Here is a 21,309-nt window from a genome sequence, read left to right on the forward strand (position 1 = left end):
AAAAAAAAAAAAAAAAAAGATTAGTGCAGTGCTGCCAATAGTCATCCATGATTTAATAAGATGTTCCAGCCAAAAAATTTTTTAATTTAATTATATCTTCCTCTTGAAGTATTTGATTTGTAGAAATGGGAAAATAATCTTCCTTCAAGAGGAGCACAAAGTATGTACAGTTGGTTTTGCTATTTAAATATTTTCAAATTCCATGCTTTAATTGCTTGATGGTATTCAGTGTGATGACCATTTTAAAGAATTATATATACATCTAGAGATTTAGTTGTGTAGAACTTTCTATTAGAAATTTCAGTGCTAATGTATACTGTATGTTAATAGGCTTGCTTTCATCTAAGGACGCCCTCCCATGGAGTAAGGAGAGGTTTATTGAGCCTCTCTCTATTTTAAATATTTAGTTTGTATATATGTTTGGCCTTACTCTTCACTTTACGTTTAGCCTTATTGTTTCACTGTGTTTTCTAGTCTTCTTAAACCCATGTACACGTAGTCTGACAATGCCCAAACTGTCCTGCCAGATGAGTAGTGCTCCCATGCAGCAGAAGAGGCTTACACAGTTGCTCCAGTCTGTTTCATGGATGACTGCAAGATAGCGGTCACTGAATCATGATATTCAGGTTTTTCAACAAAGTTAGTACACTGCATTTTGGAAAATAATGTTTGTATTCTTGTAACTACTCATCCAAAATAGCATTTTAAAGGAGATAACAAGTAAAATCACAAAGCTAAATATTTCAAGTAATAGAAATGTTTGAGTACCTTTTTGCTAAGTCCAAGCCTCCATTCTCACAATCCTAAAAAAACCTTATTTGCCCACTCCGACTACTAAAAGGACTCAATTTATGGGCCAAATTCTGTTTAATTTTATTTTGTTAATTTTGATTCCACATTGCATTAGTGCCTAAAAAAAACTTGTCTCTACTTTTTAAATGTATTTTCAATTTTGTACAATGATTGGAAAGAAACAAAAATTGTTTTTATAAGCAGTGATTTCACTGTTTGTCAAAATTACATAGTTACTGCTATTTGATTACATAGCACAAATATCAACAAATACTTCACACTATTTTCCTGAAGAAGTAAAAACAAAAATGAATTTAAAGAATGTCCCTTTTTTACTTTAAATATCCTTGTCCTCACTTAAGAAATCAGTCAATATTTTGTAGTGCTTCCTTCTAGTTATTCTGTTATATACAGAGTTTTTGTTGAAAATAGGGATAAAGTAGTTGGATTATGGGGCTTTACAGATTAATTCTCATGATGTTTTGAAATTAAGAATCACTATGTATAAATATCCAGAACATAGGAAAAGATGACTGTTGTTTCTATTTATCCTCTTAGCTTTACGCTCACTCAGACACCATTGCATACACATAGTTTTCTACCTAATTTTACATCTAAATCCAAAGACAAAATTGTAAATAAAATATTATTCATTTTGTACTAGATAGTGTTCTCTAGAAAAGTAAAATCATTTGAAGATATGTGTAAAGAGATACACATTAGAGGATTTATTAGAGAGGAATACAGGAGCAGAGGTGAACTAGTCTACAACTGCCATTTCTGCACTGGTGAGCCGAAGACCCAGTAGCTGCTCAGCCCAAGCAGAAGAAAGCTGAAACATAACTGGGAACGAGAAACAGTCCAGGGTCAAAGACCCAGAAGCTCACTGGAGAATCACTTGTGTGAGTATGGGAAGGCTGAAGAAACCAGAGGCCTGGAGATCAATATCCAAAGTTGACAGTAGTAAAAGGCGCACCCATTCAAGAGACTGGAGCTCTTCATTTTACTCTCCCTTTTCCTTCCATCAAGACTACAAACCCATTGGTCCTTGCTGCCCACAGCCAGGGTGGGTCTTCCCCACTCGGTTTCTTGGCCTATATGTCAACCATCCACAGACATACCCAGAACTGTGCTCTATTAATGTGCTAGTCTTAGTCCAATAAAGTTGACATGTCATGCTTAACAGTCACGAAATTGAAAGAGTGCTGCATTAAAATTACAGTATAGCTTGCTACTATTTTATCTCTACAATATACACTACTATATGAGTTTCCTAGTTCATTACATTTATCCCTTCATACAGCTAAAGTTCAGTCCCCTGTATGTATTCAGCTTGCCCCCCCCCAAATAAATACATATCTGGACCTAAATTTCTCAGAAGCTCCCAAAGCATCAACTCAAAATTGGCATTTTTGCATGCATTGTTCTCCTTAATTTTGTTTTTTGTTCATTTGTTTGTTTTTATGGTACTGGGGATCAAACTCAGGACCTTGCACTTGCAAGGCAGGTGGAGGAACCACTGAGCTAAATCCCCAGCTCCAATTTTCCTCAGTTCTTAATTCTAAGGCTTTCTTATTTTTAAAAATGTAATTTCAGGCTGGAAATGTGGCTTAGTGGCACAGTTCTTGCTTAAAAAACCATATTGAGTATAATATTTCTCATGACATCAAAAGAGGTTTGAAGGTTGGCTCACTCTACTGAATTGTTCACATTCAGGATTTCATACACACACACACACACACACACACACACGTGCACACACACACACACACACAAAGAGTAGCCAGTAACATAACCACAAGTGTAAAATAATAAATGTGGGCTACTATGAAATAATGTTCTTGAGCTGAAGGATTTTTTTTTGTGCTTCATAAAAATATTATAGTTTAGGCATGAAAGCTACTACTTTATACTATTTTATTTTATGTTATTTGGATCATTATGTGCAGAATACAAGGTGACTTAATTTAAAATTCAATTTTAGGCTTCACAATCATGGCAGGATAGAGGAAGCAGCATTCACAGAGAAAGAGCTGTGTTGCACACCCAGGTTAATCAGGGCACAGGTAAAACAGGTCTGTGAATATCACCCCACAAGATTGCATTCTGAGTGAAACAGTGATCTAATGAAATACAGAAACAGAGAAATTTAGGATAAGAAGCAAAGCCACAAGGATGATTCAACATATGTAGATCAATAAACACAATACATGAACAAAAGCAAGGAATAAATAAGAAATCTCAGTAAGTGCAAAAAATTCTTTGACAAAAATCCAACATCCATTCATGATAAACAGAAACTCTGAAGAAAATATGTATAGAAAGTTAAAAGCAATTTATAACAAACCAACATGCTCAATGGAGAAAGACTGAATGCATTTCCCCTAAAATCAGGAATGAGAGGAGACTGTCCATTCTTACCACTTTTGTTCAATATATTAATCAAAACTTTAGCCAGAGTAGTAAAGTAAGATAAAGAAATAAAAGGGATTTGAATAGGAAGGGATGAAGTCAAAGCATCTTTGTTTGCCGTTATGTAAATGATCCAAAATTCTACCAAGAGACTCTTAGAACTGTTAGATTTAGCAGAGTAACAGGTCACAAAGTCATACACAAAATCAATAGCATTCCTGTTCATCAACAGTGATCCCAATAAGAAAGAAATATGTAAAATAATTTATTCGCAATACTTAAAAATTAAATACCTATCAAGGAAGCGAAAGCCCTCTATAGCAAAAACTGTATTAGAGATTTGAAAAATATCAGAAAGTAGAAAGACAGGCCCTGTTTCTGGATAAGAAGAAACAATTTGCAAAAATGGTCAGATTTCTAAAATTGATAAACAAATTTAATGCAATTGCAACCAAAATACCAATATAATTCCTCATAGGTCTAGAAAAAAAAATCAATCCTAAACTGTGTATGGAACTAGAAAACACCCAGAATAGCAAAGGCAATACTGAGCAACAAGGGCAAAGCAGGAGGCATCAGAATCCTGAAGTCCAATTCATATTACAAACCTACAGTAATACAAATAGCATGGCACTGGTACAGAAACAGACATATACATCAGTGAAGCAGAATTGAGGATGCAAATGACGCCCGGCACATTGAAACATCTGATCTTTGGCACAAAGGTGCCAAAAACTTGTTGGAGAAAGGATAGCTGTTTAAACAAATGGTACTGGGAAAATGAGTCATGTGGAAGACTGAATATAGATCCATATTTCCTACCATGTACTACAATAAAATCAGAATGGATCAAATACCTATACAACATATAAAAACAGAAGTTCTGAATCTGCTGGAGAATGATCTAGATAAAACTACCAAAGACATAGGCATAGGCAAGGATGTTCCAACATCACAAGTGCACCAAAAATAACACCAACAATCAACAAATGGGATTATATCAAATTTAAAAGTTTTTGAAAAGCAAAGGAAATATTCAACAGAGTGAACAGATAACCTACAGAATGAGAAATGTTTCACCAGCTACTCAGACAGAGGATTATGTAAATATATAAAGAACCCAAAAAAATTAGACAGCAAAATGAAAGAATCAAAAATGGGAAACAAGTGAATAAACAATTTTCAAAAGCCAATAAGCTGGAAAAACTATAATTATAAATAAAGTCGGGGATTTAGCTCAGTGGTATCACCGCCTGCCTCACAAGCGCAAGGACCCGAGTTTGATCCCCAGTACCAAAAAAATAAAAATTAAAATTGAAAAAATTCTAAATATAATTATACATAAGATCCTAATGGTATAATTGGCAATGTGAAATAGGAAGAAAAGAGCTAAAGGTGTAGGGGAAGTGGGAAGGGTAGGGGAAAGGAAAAACATCTGAGAAAACAAAAGAATGGAAATAATGTTTTGAAAATAGGGAAGGGAGGAGGGGATGAAGGGAGAACCAAGACCTGTCATGTAAAGGCACAAGATCCCAATGATGAATGTAACTGTACTGTATACCTAAAATGTACCAATAAACTCAATGAGAAAAAAAAACAAAGCCAATAAACTGGGCCGGGGATTTAGCTCAGTGGTGCCGCCACCTGCCTAGGAAGTGCAAGGTCCAAATTCAATTTCCACTACAAAGAAAAAAGAAAAAGTCAATAAGCCAATAAGAAGATGGAAACAAAATCAGCATCTTTAACCATTAGAAAAATGCAAACTGAAACATTCTTACTTCAGAAAAAATGACTATACTTAAGAACTTAAAAAACAACAACAAATGCTGATTAGATTTTGGAGAACAAGGAATACTTTTACCTTCTTAGTGGGAATGTAAATTAGTTGAAGCACTATGGAAATACATGTGGAGATTCCTCAAAAAGTTAAAAGTAGCTTTCTTTCTGCTTGGTATGGTGTCATTCTGGAACAATGGAAAACATGGTATTATGGTGAAACGTGCTTACCCATCTTTATAGCAGCACATGTCTTGGAAGATACACCTTGGAAGTAGTCTGTGTGTTCATCAACAGAAGACTAGGTAAATAAAGCATATATGAACGATCTGTGACATAATGATTACAGGCATATATATGTGTGTTTGTATATGTGTGTGTGTGTATGTGTGTGTGTGTGTGTGTGTGTGTGTGTGTGTGTGTGTGTATTCAACCACGAAGGGTAAATTTGAGACATCTGTAGGAAGATACATGCAACTTGAGAACAAAATGCTCAGTGAAATAAATCAGAACCACTGATGTCACATATAAACTCAGGCACTTGTTCAGCATAAAGCCAGAGATGCTATTGTTCACAGTATAGTGGAGACAAGTGGCATCCCTTCCTGTGGGGACACAGAGGACAGCCTGTGATAATCTGTCTTCCAAATCACTAGGGACATTCTCAGCCCAAATTTGGAGACTTAGCCACCCTGTGCAGCGTATAAAACTCTGGGAAAGAAGGCAACCTACCACTTGCTTTGCAGTGGCTGCAACTGGGCACTTATTGCAGAAGCCTTTTTTTGCCTGCCCTGATGTAATTCCTCAGTTTCTCCATGAAGACTTAGCCAAGAATTGGTAGTAATAATAGCAAACGACAATTAGAATCATGCTTTATGAATGTAGATTGTAACATAGATCAAGAGTCCTTGCTACCCCATGAAAAGCTAAACTGATTTACATATGTGACTCAAAATCTCCATCATAAAATTCTTAGAGATAATAAACAGATTCAGCAAATTGGCTGGATACAAAATTGATAGCATTTCTGTATACACATAATCTATTGAGAAGAAAATCAGGAAAAGTATCCCTTTCATAATAGCTAAAAAATTAAGTTCTTGGGAATCAGTGTAGTCAAGGAGGTGAAAGATGTCTATAACAAAAATGATAGTATTCTTAGGAAGACTATTGAATGAGATATCAAAAAAGGCTAACATTCACTTTTCCTGGACAGGCAGAATTAATGTTGTTAAAATGGCCATATTACCAAAAGAAAGCTATAAATTTAATGCATTTCCTTTTAAAATACCAAAAACATTCTTCACAGAAGTATAAAAGCAATTGTAATATATATATGGAACCAAAACAGACCAAGAGTCGGAGCAATCCTGAGGGGGGGAAAATGCAAAAAGCAAAGCTGGAGACATTACAATTCTGGATTTTAAGGTTACCATGAAACTATAGTCACAGAGTACAGAGTGGTCCTGGTACACACTTAGACATGCAGACCAACAGAATAGAATGGAAGCTACAGAATCAACCCTACACATGTTTAGCCTTCTGATCTTCGACAAAGAAGCTAAAAACACACACTAGAGAAAAGATAGCCTATTTAACAACTGGTGCTAGGATGATTTACTATCCACAAGAAAAAGAATGAAATTAGACCTGTATATCTTATCCTGTACTAAAGTAAATAGAAATGTATCAGAGACCTAAATATAGAAATTGAAACTTTAGAAGGGTGAGTTAGCAAAAACACTTGGGTAGCAGAAGTGCAGGGCACACTGTAGGCCAAACTGCCATTCTAGATACAAGCCTCCTGGATATGTCCTCATAACTCTGTCATGCAGAGAGCTAGAAACATGAGGGAATACTGTTTGCCCTCATTACTGAAGTGGAACTGACTACCACACCAGGGCATATGCAAGAGCCTCCTGAACAAACTCCAGTGGCACAAGAAATAACACCGAGAATTAACAAAAGGAATTATATTAAATTAAAAATCTTTTTACACAGCAAAGGAAACAACCAACACAATAAAGAGACATTTTTTAAAATTGGAAAACGTTATTGCTAGCTCTTTGTCTGATAGAGAGCCACTATACAGAATATATAAAGAACTCAAAATATCTGACCCTGAAAAACAAATGACAAAAAAAAATAGGCAAATGAAGTGAAGAGATACTTCTCTAAAGAACAAGCAAATCTAAACAGTCTAAGATATATACTCCTTTAAGAATGACAATCATGAAGACAAAAATTGACAAATTGTAGTGAGGATGTAGGGGGAAAGCAGCCTTTCTAATTTTTGGTGGAAATGTAAACTGGTGAGAATGTGTGATCATAATGGAAAACAATATAGATTCCTCAAAGAAATAGACATTTAATTTGGCCCAATTATATCTTCCCAGGGTATTATTTTCCTGAAAGAATTAAACACATCATAAATAAATTTTTATATACCCATGTGTAGAACAGTTCCGTTAAGCAGCCTAGGTGTCCATAAACAGACAAATGGACAAAGAAATATGCAGTGGGATATTATTTAACCGCAAAGAAAGATAACTTTGAGTCATTTTAGAACAATGCATGGAATTTGAGACCAAAATATTTAGTGAAACATTTCAGATGCAGTTACTTATCACATGATTCCTCTTATTTGAGAAACTGAACATATAAAGAAATTAAATAGTTGTAAAAGGAGAGATAGTAGGCAAAAGATAAAAAGAGGTCTAAAAGATGAGGAATTCCCGCAGAGGAAAAGAGGTGTGAGGAGGGTAAGGAGATAGAAGAAAGGTTAAAGACAATGATCAAAATATGACACACATGTACCACTTCCCAAATTAATGTAAGTATTTTGTATCCAAAACATATACCAGTTAAATACAAACGTTTTCTAGTAGGTCACAATATTTTTAAAAAAATCAGTCTTATTTAAAAGTAACTTTGAAATAACATTGCAAACATCCCACCATTTTGAGAAGTATGAAAATATGTGGTTTATATTTTTGGACCCATTTGACCCTAAATTATTCTATTCTAAGACTTAATAGTTAAAAAGTAAAGAGTAAATAGTAGCACAAATAAAATAAAGTTATGTTCTATTTCTGCCATACTTGAAACATATGGATAAGCCATGTGAACTGTAATAAACTAAGTGTACCTCTCTTATTTAGAAACAAAGAATGTCTACATCCCATTGTCAGTGTTTGGGACCTAATGAGTCTTCCAGCTGTGCAATATTGAATGCTTAGCCTTCCTAATTTTGCACAGAAATTTTAGGACGTATCTCTGGCTGCAGCACCTTGTCATTAGCTGAGTCTAAGGGAAATAGCAGAATGTCAGCAGGAGAAATGACTCCTCTGCTTGAGATTTGACTCAATAAAGCATTTGCTGTGATTAGAATGATTTATAAGTGAAACTGAGAAAAGTTCAATGCTGTTTAAGAGCAAAAATAAGCACACTCAAGTTAATTCTTAGTTCTGTTCACTAGAAAAATCTCAGAATATTAATCTCATGCCTTTAGGTAAAAGCGGTCTTTATGCATTATGTCATAAATTTTATTGGCAATCCTCACTCCATGGAATTTTTCTGGCTTCTTTATCACTGAGGAACTTATTTATAATTATCTTATTACAAATTCCATACCTTTACGTATGCCTGCCTTTCCTGCAGCCATCCTTAAAAACAGTGATTGCACTGCACTCAGTTTTCCCTTTTGTAGCATCTTCTGTATGAAGAAGGTAAGAGGCCTTTCCTGAATTAAAATACAATCCAACATAACTTGAATAATGTAACTGCTGATGATATTTTTATAATGTTAAGTCACTAGAAGACCATTTACTAAATAAAATTATAAAAAATCCACAATGATTATATTATTATTTGGAACACAGGCCATCAAGAGCACATTTAATACACTAAATTGCTGCAATTCTAAAGGCAAACTTTGAGTTATATTCTTGGCCAGTTTGGGCTACCTAGTGAATTCAAAGCCAGCCTGAAGTACATAGCAAGACCCTATTTCAAAGAAAAGAAAAGAAAATCAACAAATATTTTGCAGACTCCCACTCTGCTCAGCAGAATCCAGACTTGCCAACACTGACAATCACAGAAGCCTCTCTCTCTCTCCATGTATTGATGATAGATATAGATGTAGAAACAGATGCAGATGTAATCCCCAGTTTGTTCTCCTTCTCCAAATAATGCTGGCTAAGAAAATAATGTCTAACGTGTCTAATACTTTCCCTACATTGCCTCATACCCAGTGCACAGCCACATTTCCCCGATTTGCTTAAACATTCAAGCCATGGTGCACTGCAGGTGCATGCATTGCAGTGGGTGTTATGTTCCTCCCTATAAGTTTTTCTTCTGTCATGGTACCAACTGATCAAAGAAAGCCTTAAGTAGGTTTCCTGAACAATGTCCTGCTTACTAGAATTAGTAGTTGCATTTTCAAGAGGAAGCTCTATGCAGTCAGTGCTCTAGATGTTAGATCTAAAATCTTCGCTAGATTTATGTGAAACAGTTTTGGCAAAAACTTACCATAACAAATGCTTGTGACTTTGTATTGTTTTCTGTCAGGAGACATGCAGTGTCTTAATCCCATCATTAGGGGTCCAATGATTGAGGTGGAGTCCAACTAGTTTCTTTTTTGTAAACTCGCAATCAGGAAATAATCTATGCGGTGTCATTGTGCCACTTTGGCATAAGAGTGATGTCCTATCTCTTCTTCTGTCACTGATAGCATATTTATTAGATTGACAGTCAACATTCTTTTGCAAACTAGAACTACTCTCTTGTTGCTGCTACTTATTGTGAAATGCAATTATTTTAGCAAATTTACATTAATTATAATTCGTGATGTATATTAGTCTTGTTAAACTTTTATTTTTATCTGATGTTCATGTTTATTTTAGCTTTACCCAATTTTCTGGATTTTTTTTCCCCCTTATTGCCTCTTCTAAGTTGATTTCTTCCAATTTTCAAAAAAAATTAATCATCTATACACAGCCTTTTTAAAATGTATATATTGCATTCTATTATTTTATTAGCTGGTTAGCCTTGACTTCCATCAATTATACTTAACCCACTGAAGTCTAAAATTATTAAACTCACTTACGTAATTCCTTAGAACACTTAACAGCGTTACCCTGATTCTCAGTTTATGTGCTATGATCATCTGATGCTTTTTAATCTGTCCTTTTCTAAGCTTTTATGTTTTGTTTGCCTGGACATTTCTTTTTTTATTTATACTCATTTTGAATAATAAATCTAGGTGCTCATTTAAACTTCCCAACTTTTAAAATTCTTCTTTTCCCCATGTAGTGTATTGTTTTCCAGTCACTTCTGTTCTACTTTCCAGATACGGTACTCTCTCTCTCATCAGGACCTGATCTGATTCTTCCATTGATTATTACTCCCTTCTTCAGTGTAATATATTTCATCTCCAATGTTTCCATTTAGTTATATTTTTTTCAAATCTCTCTTGTACATTTGGTAATGTCCTTTATTCCACTTTGTGTCTCATTTTGTTTTCTTTAAGCATTTTATGTATGCAGCTTTTGTATTCTGTACCTGAAAATTTCAAGTCTTTTTTTTAATTTTTTTATTTTTTTTCAGCTTTAATTGAGTTTATTGGTACATTTTAGGGATACAGTACAGTTACATTCATTGTTGGGATCTTGTACCTCTACATGACAAGTCTTGATTCTCATTTCTCCCCCTTGTCCCTGCCCTCCCTTCACCCCCTCTCCCCTCTCCATCTGCAAACACTTTATTTCCATCTTTTCATTATCTCACATTTTTTTCTTTTCCCTTATTACCCTTCCCCTATCCATCCCACCTTCCCTACATCTTTAGCCCCTTTCTTCCCATTTCACAATGTCAGTAGTCTTATATCGAGGATGCGAGGCTTTAATATAATTTGGTTTTGCTTAGTCTCAATAATAATGCTTTTTCCTTTGGTACTTGGTGACATTTTAAATCAGTGAGGGATGTGGGAGCCCATCTGGGAGATGCTATGTCTCAGAAATACATTCACATTTCCTTCTGCCAAGGAGTGGGAAGCATCACTAAAGTGGGCTTTCTTCAGCCCATCCCTGGGTCCCCAGCCCAGTCTTGGCATTTCTAGTTTATCTTCGCTCCTCTTTGTCCACGATTATTGGGCTACTGGTTAGCACCACACAGGTCTCAGAAGAAACTGATTTTCTAGGAGTCACCCACTCTCACTACTCTGTCTTCACATTATTACTTTGTTTTTACGTTGGACTGGACAGTGAAGAGTCCTTTATATTACCCTTACTATTTGCAATCAGTCCAGCAATACAGTGTAAACTACTCTTCTTTTACATAGGTCTTTGATTGGTTAAAATATCTAACCTGACACACTACTAGTGACCAAAACTAAAATAAGATTTTGGTAAACAGTTTAATATTGCACTCTCAGAATAAAGTATGGTACAAATTTTTTCCATACATATCCATAATTGTTGTACATCATTGTATGAAGACATATATTCCTTGGTGTTTTATTAGCTTTACAGCACTGGCATTTCCCCTCTAAAATTATAAATAGGAAGTTATTTGGAGCAATTTGAATTTTGTAATTTTTGAAAAAGCTATACAGAGAAAACACGAATGATCTTTGAGCAACTGAAATTATCTTGGCTCCTCAAAAGTTTACTCTTAACTTTTTCTAGCAGCCTTACATATGTAGAACTTTCAAAGCAAAAGCATTTTAGAAAAAAAATTTCCATGCATTATAGACAGAAATCCAATGAACACTACTATGGAAGATTCTAAGGACATAAATCATTCCATCTCATTGTTTTGCCCTTGAAATTAGATATAATCAAGATTTTTTTTCTAACTCTTAGAAGGACACTGAGATCATTTTGGATCTTTAGTTATTTTTCATTTCTGTCAAGTGAGTGGAGAATCAATCCCTTGCCTATGAAAGAATTAGAGGCTTATGAAAAGAGAAAATGTGTCTTTACTCCCCGTGGAATTGGTTTGGAAGAGTGAGAAAAGGGAGTAGTGTCAGAGTTTGGACGTTGTCATATTCAATCTAGAAATAAATATTAAGCAACAGTGATTTCCTCTTAATTCAGTGTTGGACACTGGGAATTCCTTCACGGCCAGGATTCAGGGGACCTTCACATTAATTTTGTTGCTACTAGACGTGACTGAAGAATCTGGAATCTGAAGTGTGTTCTCTGTCAAAAGTAACCTTAAGTCATGCACATTTGAGTAGATTTATTTAAAGAATGTTTTTCCCCTTTTCACTAAAGCAATATCCCCTGTCAGTGACTGACGTTCAACAGATGACTGATGAAGTCCTTACAGTAGAAATTAGCCTCTCCATGCCTCCTGGATTCTGTCGCCCTATGGAGACTCTCAATCTGCCCTCTACCTTTTCGAGGCTCCCTGGAGAAAGCTGGAAACAGGTGCTCGGGGGCTTGTCATTAATTCAGGTCAGCAGCACAGTTAATTAAGCAAGTGGGGCTTCTTTAACCCAGGCTTCAAAGGCAAAACTGGCGAGGAGTTCAAAATGATTAAAATAAAATAACAGCTTCTTTTCATGTTTCTAATCAATTTTCTTCTTTCTAATTATATTCCTTACATTTTCTTAGGCTTACCTCCTTAAGTAAATAAAAAATAGTATTATTAAAAGGAAAAAGCTTTTGTAAAACAAAATGTCAGAAATATTTGGTTTAGTAAGGATTTAGAGCATTGTAAAATGTAAAGTATGCAATATAATGTGTTTTACTATAAATTGCTAAGGAGTATATGTGTAGTACTTCACATATATATGATATACACATAGTGATAGTGTATACATTTAATCACAACTATTTAAAAATATTTAACATTATTTAGCAATAGAACTTTATGACTAAAAAGTCACTAAATTGTCCTTCTGCAGAAGGCTGATCCATCCTTATCCAATACATGTATTTTAACTCTTTATTTCTTTGTTTAATTTTTTTTCTCTTGGTTATTGTTCTGTGAATGCTGTATTAGAGATCAGAAATATTGTAACTTCTGCGTTATCCTTGGTGATAAGATAAACTCCTTTCTAGTTTGCTTATCAAGCTGAACTGCCTGCTTTATTTTCCAAACTATTTTTGAAGTCTTTATCTATTTGACATCAAAGAAAAACTAAAGCAAGGGAAAATGTCCCCTGGTATTTAATTGAATACTCTGTGATTCCTTGGAAGAGTAAGCCAGGAGTCTATGTGCAAAATGGAAAAAGGCCTCACTTCCTCAGTAAACCACCTCTGCAGAAACACTGTGTCTCAGAATGTGATGCCTCCCTGCTGCCTCTGGAAAGGTAGCTAGGAGGGCAAGTGGTGCCCCTAAGGCTGTGCAATGCATTGCGTGCACATTGCTATGCCTTTGAATAAAACTAAAAGCGATTTAAAGGTTACAACATTTTCCCAAAGACCATGCTCCAGACCACACTGTTCTCTGGTACAGGAACCTGAGACACAAAGAGAAAAACAAACTGTCTTTTCAACGTTGTCATGTTTAGCTTCTATATTTACCCTTACTAATCAGTTTCTCCTTCTTTTGATCCTCACATTACAGTGTCATGGAGTACAGGAGCCTGTACTTGCCGATTAGGGCCATATGAATTCTTTTCATGAAATCTCTCCCCAGGAGATCAGTAACAGACAACTCAAATGTTATCTGCTTTTCTTGATGGCTTCCTTTGGTTTGGGGCCTGAGGCTTGTGCCAATTCATATTCCAGTGGACCATTTACTCATGCACAATTGTAATTTATAACATTTTTAAAGGCTATTGATTGTTTAGTTGTTGAGCTTTTTGATAATAAGAAAGTGCATCTTTACTCAAATATAGCACTCAGTGCGATCAGTTGATATTCATATGATCAAATTAACATAGATTTAGAAAGTCCTCACCATCATATCTTGTTCTGCTAGTCAGTGAAATTATGGATACAAAATATTATTTAGAGACAGAATTATATAGTGTCACTATTTTTGGAGGTGTGGAACAAGAAATTCCTACTGCAATTTTCATTGAATATTTTAACTGGCGCTGTTTTGAAGTAAAATGGTTCTGTTTAGTCTTCTAAGTTGCCTCAGCTTGATACTTTCCTTCCCAAGCTGTTTCTGGAATGATTCATATGCAATTGTTTGTTTTCATCTACTTCTTTTCCTACTGGACACTGAACTTTTGAAAGTGCTCACTCTCCTACTTTCCTCAACACGTCCATAATGGCTGGAATATAGAAATGAACTGTGAAAATGTAATTGATGGAGTGATAGTTCCACAGTAAGATTTCAACTTTGAGAGTAGGTTCTAGATACTTTTTAGGAATCCTGAGAAATTGTTCCTGCTAACTGACCTATATCTTTCTGTATTTTAAGTCTTTTTTAAAAGATATTCTATCATCTATAAAATATTGATAGGTTGTCTGCATAAGGCCTCTAAGGAAAAATTAATACAAATTGTTGGCATTAATAATGCCTAGAGAAGTAGTAAAACTATAAAATAATGCATTTTTCAGTATATTTTTATATTTACTTAATAAAAGCCACTGATGAGAATCTCATGTTTGCTATCTACTGAGTAATTTTAAATGAACACGGGGAAATAGGATTGTGTTAAGCTCGAAGATTTTTCTCAGTTAAAAATTATTCAGCAGTGGAAAAATCAATAGCGTATAATATTGTCATCCAATCTCCTCTGCAAGTATTTAAAATTATGTTTTCATGTTGCAGCACAAATCACTGTTTATTTAAAACAGACTTGATTAAAAATAAGAAAGTCCTTCACCTTCCCCTTTCTTATCATTGTTATGGAATCTCTTTGATGGTTCGCTGTGAAGACAGATATTGATTTCTACTCTCCCCCTTTGCCCTATAAATGCTACTCTATTTTCAGTCAAGTGTGATGATACTAGGTCAGTACAAGGATAGAATATCTAAGCCAAAATGACTTATTTTTAAGAAAACAAAGCAAGAGCATCTTCAAAGCTCTCAGAGTTTTCTGTAACCTATCATTTGACAATCAAGTAATGAGACTGCATTCCCAACTCAAGCACAGTATAGTTGTTTTCATATTTCTAGGGAAGTCCATATTTAGTATTTTATGCATCTTTTAGATTCAATGCAATTTTTGTTTTCATTGTCATTTTGGAAGGGAAGACTATTGCTAGAACCAATTAAAAATCATAATTTCCTGACATTTGGCAAAAAAATTATGGAATAAGGGTCTAATAGAAATTAGTTCCTATTTTTTTAAAAAACATGTAAGATAGTAAGATTGGATTTGTTAGTTAAGTTGGAGCCAAAGCCATAGGCTGAACACTGAGGTGTCATGGCCAAGTGATTCAGGCATAGCTTGACCTAGCAAACTAGCACATTTTGCTTGTGAACCTTTTTTGAAAGAATGAAGTGTACTAAAGTCAACATGTTTCTGAGGACTGTCTACCTGAAAGTCATAGCACTGCCTTAGGAACAGCAAAAACGTTAGCTAAGTATTTTCAAGTGAATTGACTTAGAAAACCATATGACAGATGAAAGAAGCCTCATCCCATCGCCACAAAACTCAAACAGGTATCCAATTGCAAATACAAGAGACTCGTTTTATTTTAGCACATTCTACTTGGATCCAGATGTCTATGGTGGGCAAAGAATGCCCTTCCGAAGATGTACTTCCTGATCCCTGGAACTTGAGAATATGTTGGAATACATGGCAAAGGGGAATTAAGGCTGGAGATATAGTTAGAATTGTTAATCAACTGATGTTGAGATGAAGAGAGTATCCTAGATTAACCAATAAACAGGCTCGATGCAGTCACAATAGTTTTTACAAAAATAAGAGCGAAGCAGAAGAGAACCAGGCAAATAGCAACATGATAAAAGATGAAAAGGCAAGAAAACAAATTCTGCCTTAAGGCTTTCAGAAACAAGCAGCACCACCCTGCTAACCCCTTGACTTTAGCCCATTAAAATCCATTTTGAATTTCTGACCTCCAAAACTGTGAGATAATAATTTTATGTTGTTTGAAGACATTAAATTTGTGCTAATTTGTGAAAGCAACAATAGAAAACCAATATAATGTTTAACAGAGAAGGAAGTCAGAAGAGACATATACGAAGCTACTCAATGACAAATGGGATTCAATTATTCTGGTCTTTTTTTGTTTTTGTTTTTGTTTGTACTGGGGATTGAACTTGGGACCTTGCGCTTGTGAGGCAGGTGGTGGTACCACTGAGCTAAATCTCCCGCCCTGTGATTCAATTATTCTGAGTGAAATATGCTATCCTTCATCGAGTATCCTTTCACTCTTTCCTTAGTTTGTTTATAGAAATTGCTGAGAAAGTTGGGATGCAAAGAAGGAGGATGTTCTACGTGGAGGCAAGTCTGCATGACCCAAACATCTGGATCACGCAAATGACCAAGGAGTTAACTCAATTGCTCTTTCACTCCTCTACACAAAGGCTCTAAATTCAGCACTTTCTCATACATATCATTACATTTTTAATTTTGCTACTTGATCAGTAATAGGTGGTCTACAGCAGGTTTTAACATATTAGTCATTAATACGACTGAGACTTACACTACTGTTGAAAAGAAAATATAGTAATTGTTTTATAGACCAATGATTTGTGAACATTACTGGAAAGACTGTTGTAAAAACGCTGTAAAACTTTTCATTGTTTAGACATAAATCTTAGGTCTTTAGAACTGTCTGAAAGACCTATGAATATGCATTCAAACGTTCAAAGGAAAAAGCTACAAAGAGCTTTTGTTGTGGCCTTTCCCTGAACTGTACTGAATTTTCAAAACTAAAAAAGTAAAATCCTTTAATTTCAGTGGTATGAGGAATTACCTCAATTGATACAATGAAAAACAGCAGCCAGGTCAAAAGAGGAAAGGCAAAATAGCACGAGATACACTCACTCCTTGGGCCTTTGCACTTTCTGCTGTGTTTGTTCAGAGTGAAATTCCCTAGCTTCCCACATGACAGCCTCCTTCAGTTTTTGGTGTTTTTGTTAGTGAGGAGTTTGAATTTTACTCCACAAAAGTTCAATGCCACCCTGTGAATGTTCATATCCTCTTTCTCTGCTGTTTGTTTTTTTTTAGCACTTGGTTCTATATGAGATACCATTTATTTCTTACGCTGTTTATTACTTTTTGTGGCCACTGATAGGCTCAATGTTCATTCTACACAACCAGGAACCGTGACGCTGCATTCAAAGCTACAAGACACAGTAGGGTTTACCCAACACCATGTTTGTGTAGATTTCACAAAAATTATTTAATTTTTAGATTACAAATCACTTGGTATGGTAATAACATAGGAAATATCTCTCATCTTTCGGGCTCAGTTTCCCAGTGACTTGTCACTTCAGAGAGGTGACACTAAATGAACTTGGATGTGGTTTGAATGAGACCCTTCAGGTTCATGTGTTGAAGTGTTGTCCTGGAGGTGAAGAATTAAAAAGATAGGAGTTTATGCACTGGGATTTAGCTCAGTGGTGCCTCTATCTGCCTCACAAGTGCAAGGTCCCGTGCTCCATCCCCAGTACCAATAAATAAGTAAAATAATTAAAAGAAAAAAAAAAAGTTCTGAAGCTCAGTACCCCAGTACCAAAAAACAAAACAAAACAAAACAAAAAAAGATAAGATAGAAATTTAATTTGACTACCATGCATTGATGTCGTGACTCTGGGAGATGATTAGGGTTAGCCAAAGGCACTAGGTGGAGTGCCCATGATTGAACCCTGATCGTGCTTGTAGTCTTGGCTCCGCTCGTTGGTAGCAGCGGGCACCAAAGCTACAGAAGCTAGCTTTCTCACATCCAACTAGACACTACTACCTTTAGCTTCTTTGGGTACTGATCCAGGCAAGTATGAAGTTGGAGTGCTTCTTCCTTCTGCAGGTGATCGTGAAGATACTGAGAGACAAGCCCACGTTTTAGTACATTCTTGTGTTTCTTTTCATCCTTGCTCTCCCCTGCTTCCTATCCAGAGTTTCTGCCAACTGCCAGCTCTGAAGACGAACAGACTCTTCAGAACCCCACCCTAACATGCACAGGCTACAGCCTTGAAGAGAATCTTTATTAGCATCACCGACATGGTCAGGTCAGCTATTATGTTACATCCCTAAAATAAACCCCTTATTCTACATCATTCCTGCTTGAATCTCACAGATCCACTATGATTTATTTTTTACCTAAGAATAGGAACACATGCCATGGAAAATGCTTAATAGTTTACTTTCTGACTACCACCAGTAGAAAGTAAGCTTTTTGGGTGGGGACTACTGCTCATTTCATTTATGTCCATATTCATAGCCTGTATAATAAAGCTTTACTCATAGTAAGTACTCAATATATATTTTATAAATGAATAATAGTTACGTACTTTGCAAAGGATGTTTTTGGTTAATTACAGCAATATATAAAAGGGAATAATGGAAAGTTGGATATGGCTTGGAAATATCAGCCTTAAGAAAATGAACCAAATAATAGAAAACCAGAAGAAAGAGTTTTCCCCCCCATGATAACAGTTTAAATAATGAAGACTACAGTTCTATATCCTACTAGGTTCTTCTGACAACTGGAAAGGTTATTCTCTGAACCTGCAAACTGCATAGTTATGTCAACTGATAAAGACTAATCAACACCAGTTCATAGTCAGTGACTAAAATTGCTAGAAAGGAAAAGAGCCTGTCAATTATGCAGTTATATACCACCTCAAAATCGCTATGTAGTTTCAGACAGACATTTGGCAAAAGTGATGAACAAGAAACAAAGCACAGCATTGCAGGGATACAGTTTCTCTTCTCCTCTGTAGCACTATAGATTCTGTCTGAAATTTGTTTGTTTTGTGAGATAAATTCTCTTCTCAAAAGGGCAACGGTGTTATTAATTAAAAAAAGGAAGAGGCAACCGAAGTGGGATCAAGCCAAGCCAAGGTTGTTAAGTGACTAGAGCTCTCTGGTGCAGAGAACTCCCCCAGTGGTTAACTAAGCTGTCAGCATTTGAATGCATCTGTGGAAATGTGCTCCAAGATTTGTGTTAGTGTTGGCAGAGAAAGGAGCTAATTTTAGTTTTCAGCTCCTAAATCTGAGATCAATCCAGAAAGCTTGCAGTTAAACTTATCTACATTCGTTCCTCAGCCAATAATTACATGAAGATTTATTACAGGGAAAGATAGCAGTATACCTGGTGTAAATGGTAAAAGTGAAATTTAGCGACAATTTTAATTTCTTGTTTCCAAATTGTCAAGTATATGAAAATTTCAGGTTCCTAGAAGGTCATAAAAGGACCCACAGAGGACATGTTTTCTCTGGTTGCTCAATTGGTTAAAAAACTAGATTACTTCCTGCTGCTTCTGCCAAAATAAATATTATTAAAATACTATATTTACCAGCTGCCAGTCAGTATGAAAGGTCCCTGAAAATAGTGTTTATTTGTACATGTGTACCTTTCTCATCATCGGACTCACATTACATGGTGCAGTGTTCAAGGTGGCTTTGTGTATTTTTTGAAGCTGATCCAACATCTTTCTTTTCACTCGTAATGTATAAAATATTATTAACAGTCCTAAAACTGAAGTCCTCTTTTCTCAGCAATGTCTTTGTAATGAAATTATCTTCTTTATATGACTAAATACTCAAATTAAAAAATATCACTGTGATAACAAAGGTATGATTAATTGCTGATTTTGGAAATGATAAGAGACTTAAAAATCTCAATCTTCTTAAAGAGAATTGCTTCAAAGTGGGGAACACATGCTGGGAACAAGGAAAAGATCCAACTGTTTTTTTTAACTGAAAGATGGATATGATTCAAGTACATTTTGAATGAAGAAGAAAAGATTAATGTTCTGCAGTTCAGTGCTACCAAAAAGCCCCAATCAATAAATTCACTTCAGTTTTTTTTAATAGCTTCAGTTTTAAAGGTGTATTTTAAACTCTAATTGCAAAAAAAGTTTCTGAAACTTTTGAAAGTGTTAGCTTATGAGCCAAAATGTTACTAGTGTTTAAAAACTAAACAAAGCAAAGCAAACACACACACACACACACACACACACACACACACACACACACACATCTCTTTTTCTTGCTGTTGGATTTTGCTAGGACTTGAATTTGCCAATAGAGGGCAATAGTCAAACTAGGATAGACTCCATCTATCATTTTTGCAACTTCTAATGAGGTAAAAGGACACATAGAATCCTCATCTGCTTTTATGGATATTGCTGTGTAATTGCAGTGTAATTATGGCACACAACAGCTTCAGAAAATTATCTTTCAAGAAAACAGCTGGTTCTCTTTAACAAACCGAGATGTAATCTTGTCAATTAAAAAAAAAAGTCCAAAGAAAATATTCCAAAAATATATGCTGATAATAAACAAGCAACAAAAAATGAAATAACATAAAAATTTTAAATGGATAAATCAGAGATGCTGATAGGAAAAAGAAGACAAATGTACAAACGTAAGAAAATTATGAAGGCAGGAGGTACTTCTGATGCATTGTTTATATTGCAGTGTAAACAGACTTCTTGGAAAGATATTTCAAATGTTTTTGCATTTTTCGTTTTTCATTTATATGTGTAATTATGTAAATGCATGGGTATTGTATACACTCCATATATGAGATACACACACAAAAAAAAAAACAGGATATAAAGAATTTTTTTTATAACCAGTGCTCTGAAAAAAATCACAAAATGATTAAGGTTGAGCACTTGAACACTCTAAATTTGTAATTTTATTAAGTTTTTATATTTACCAATAATCTAATATTTGAGTGTCTCCTTCTATAAAAACTCCATATACAAAAATTCCAAGGCACTATCTATGCCATTAAGAGAACAGTTACAGATAATTCATATTGACAAATGACTTATCTCATTGTAATCTTAAAATCTAAGTCTTTTGGAGTAGCTTAGAAATGATTTAATGTATAAAAAATAAACTCATGGGGTTAGAAACATAAATGCTTATATTTAAATTTTCTCATTCTCCCTCAGGTATTTTCAGGTGGTCAGTTGTATGATAAATGTGAAAAGAATCGTTTCTTTCCCTCACAGAATGGTATCTGGCATTGGAGATGAGTGTCTCTCAGGAGTACTTTCCTGCTGTCACACCTCTGCCCCTCTGTCACCAAGAAGCCTGGTCCTGACAGTGGGCAAGGAGGAAAAAAATGGAGCCAAGAGCCCAGGGTGGCCCTGCAAACGTCTATGTGGAGTGTATTGTAAGGCAGGTATAGGGAGTACATGACTTTTGAAGAAGACAAGCAGTATGCACCAACACCCACAGGTGTGAATTAGGGGAAGTTATCAGGATGC

The 21,309-nt window shown here is 35.2% G+C and overlaps 1 protein-coding gene across 1 annotated transcript in view; it reads left to right on the top strand.

The window, feature by feature from the left end:
- Positions 1-18,046, top strand: part of Scin (scinderin) — an 819,415-nt gene extending 801,369 nt beyond the window's left edge. Inside the window, exon 21 of the transcript XR_004514640.1 lies at positions 17,978-18,046. The gene's annotated coding sequence lies outside the window, so the exon portion shown is untranslated. The remainder of the gene's footprint in view (positions 1-17,977) is intronic.
- Positions 18,047-21,309: the final 3,263 nt, after the last annotated feature.

This window comes from Fukomys damarensis, unplaced genomic scaffold (assembly GCF_012274545.1).
Source record: "Fukomys damarensis isolate Sample0158 unplaced genomic scaffold, DMR_v1.0_HiC HiC_scaffold_4, whole genome shotgun sequence".
NCBI classification, from domain to species: Eukaryota; Metazoa; Chordata; class Mammalia; order Rodentia; family Bathyergidae; genus Fukomys; species Fukomys damarensis.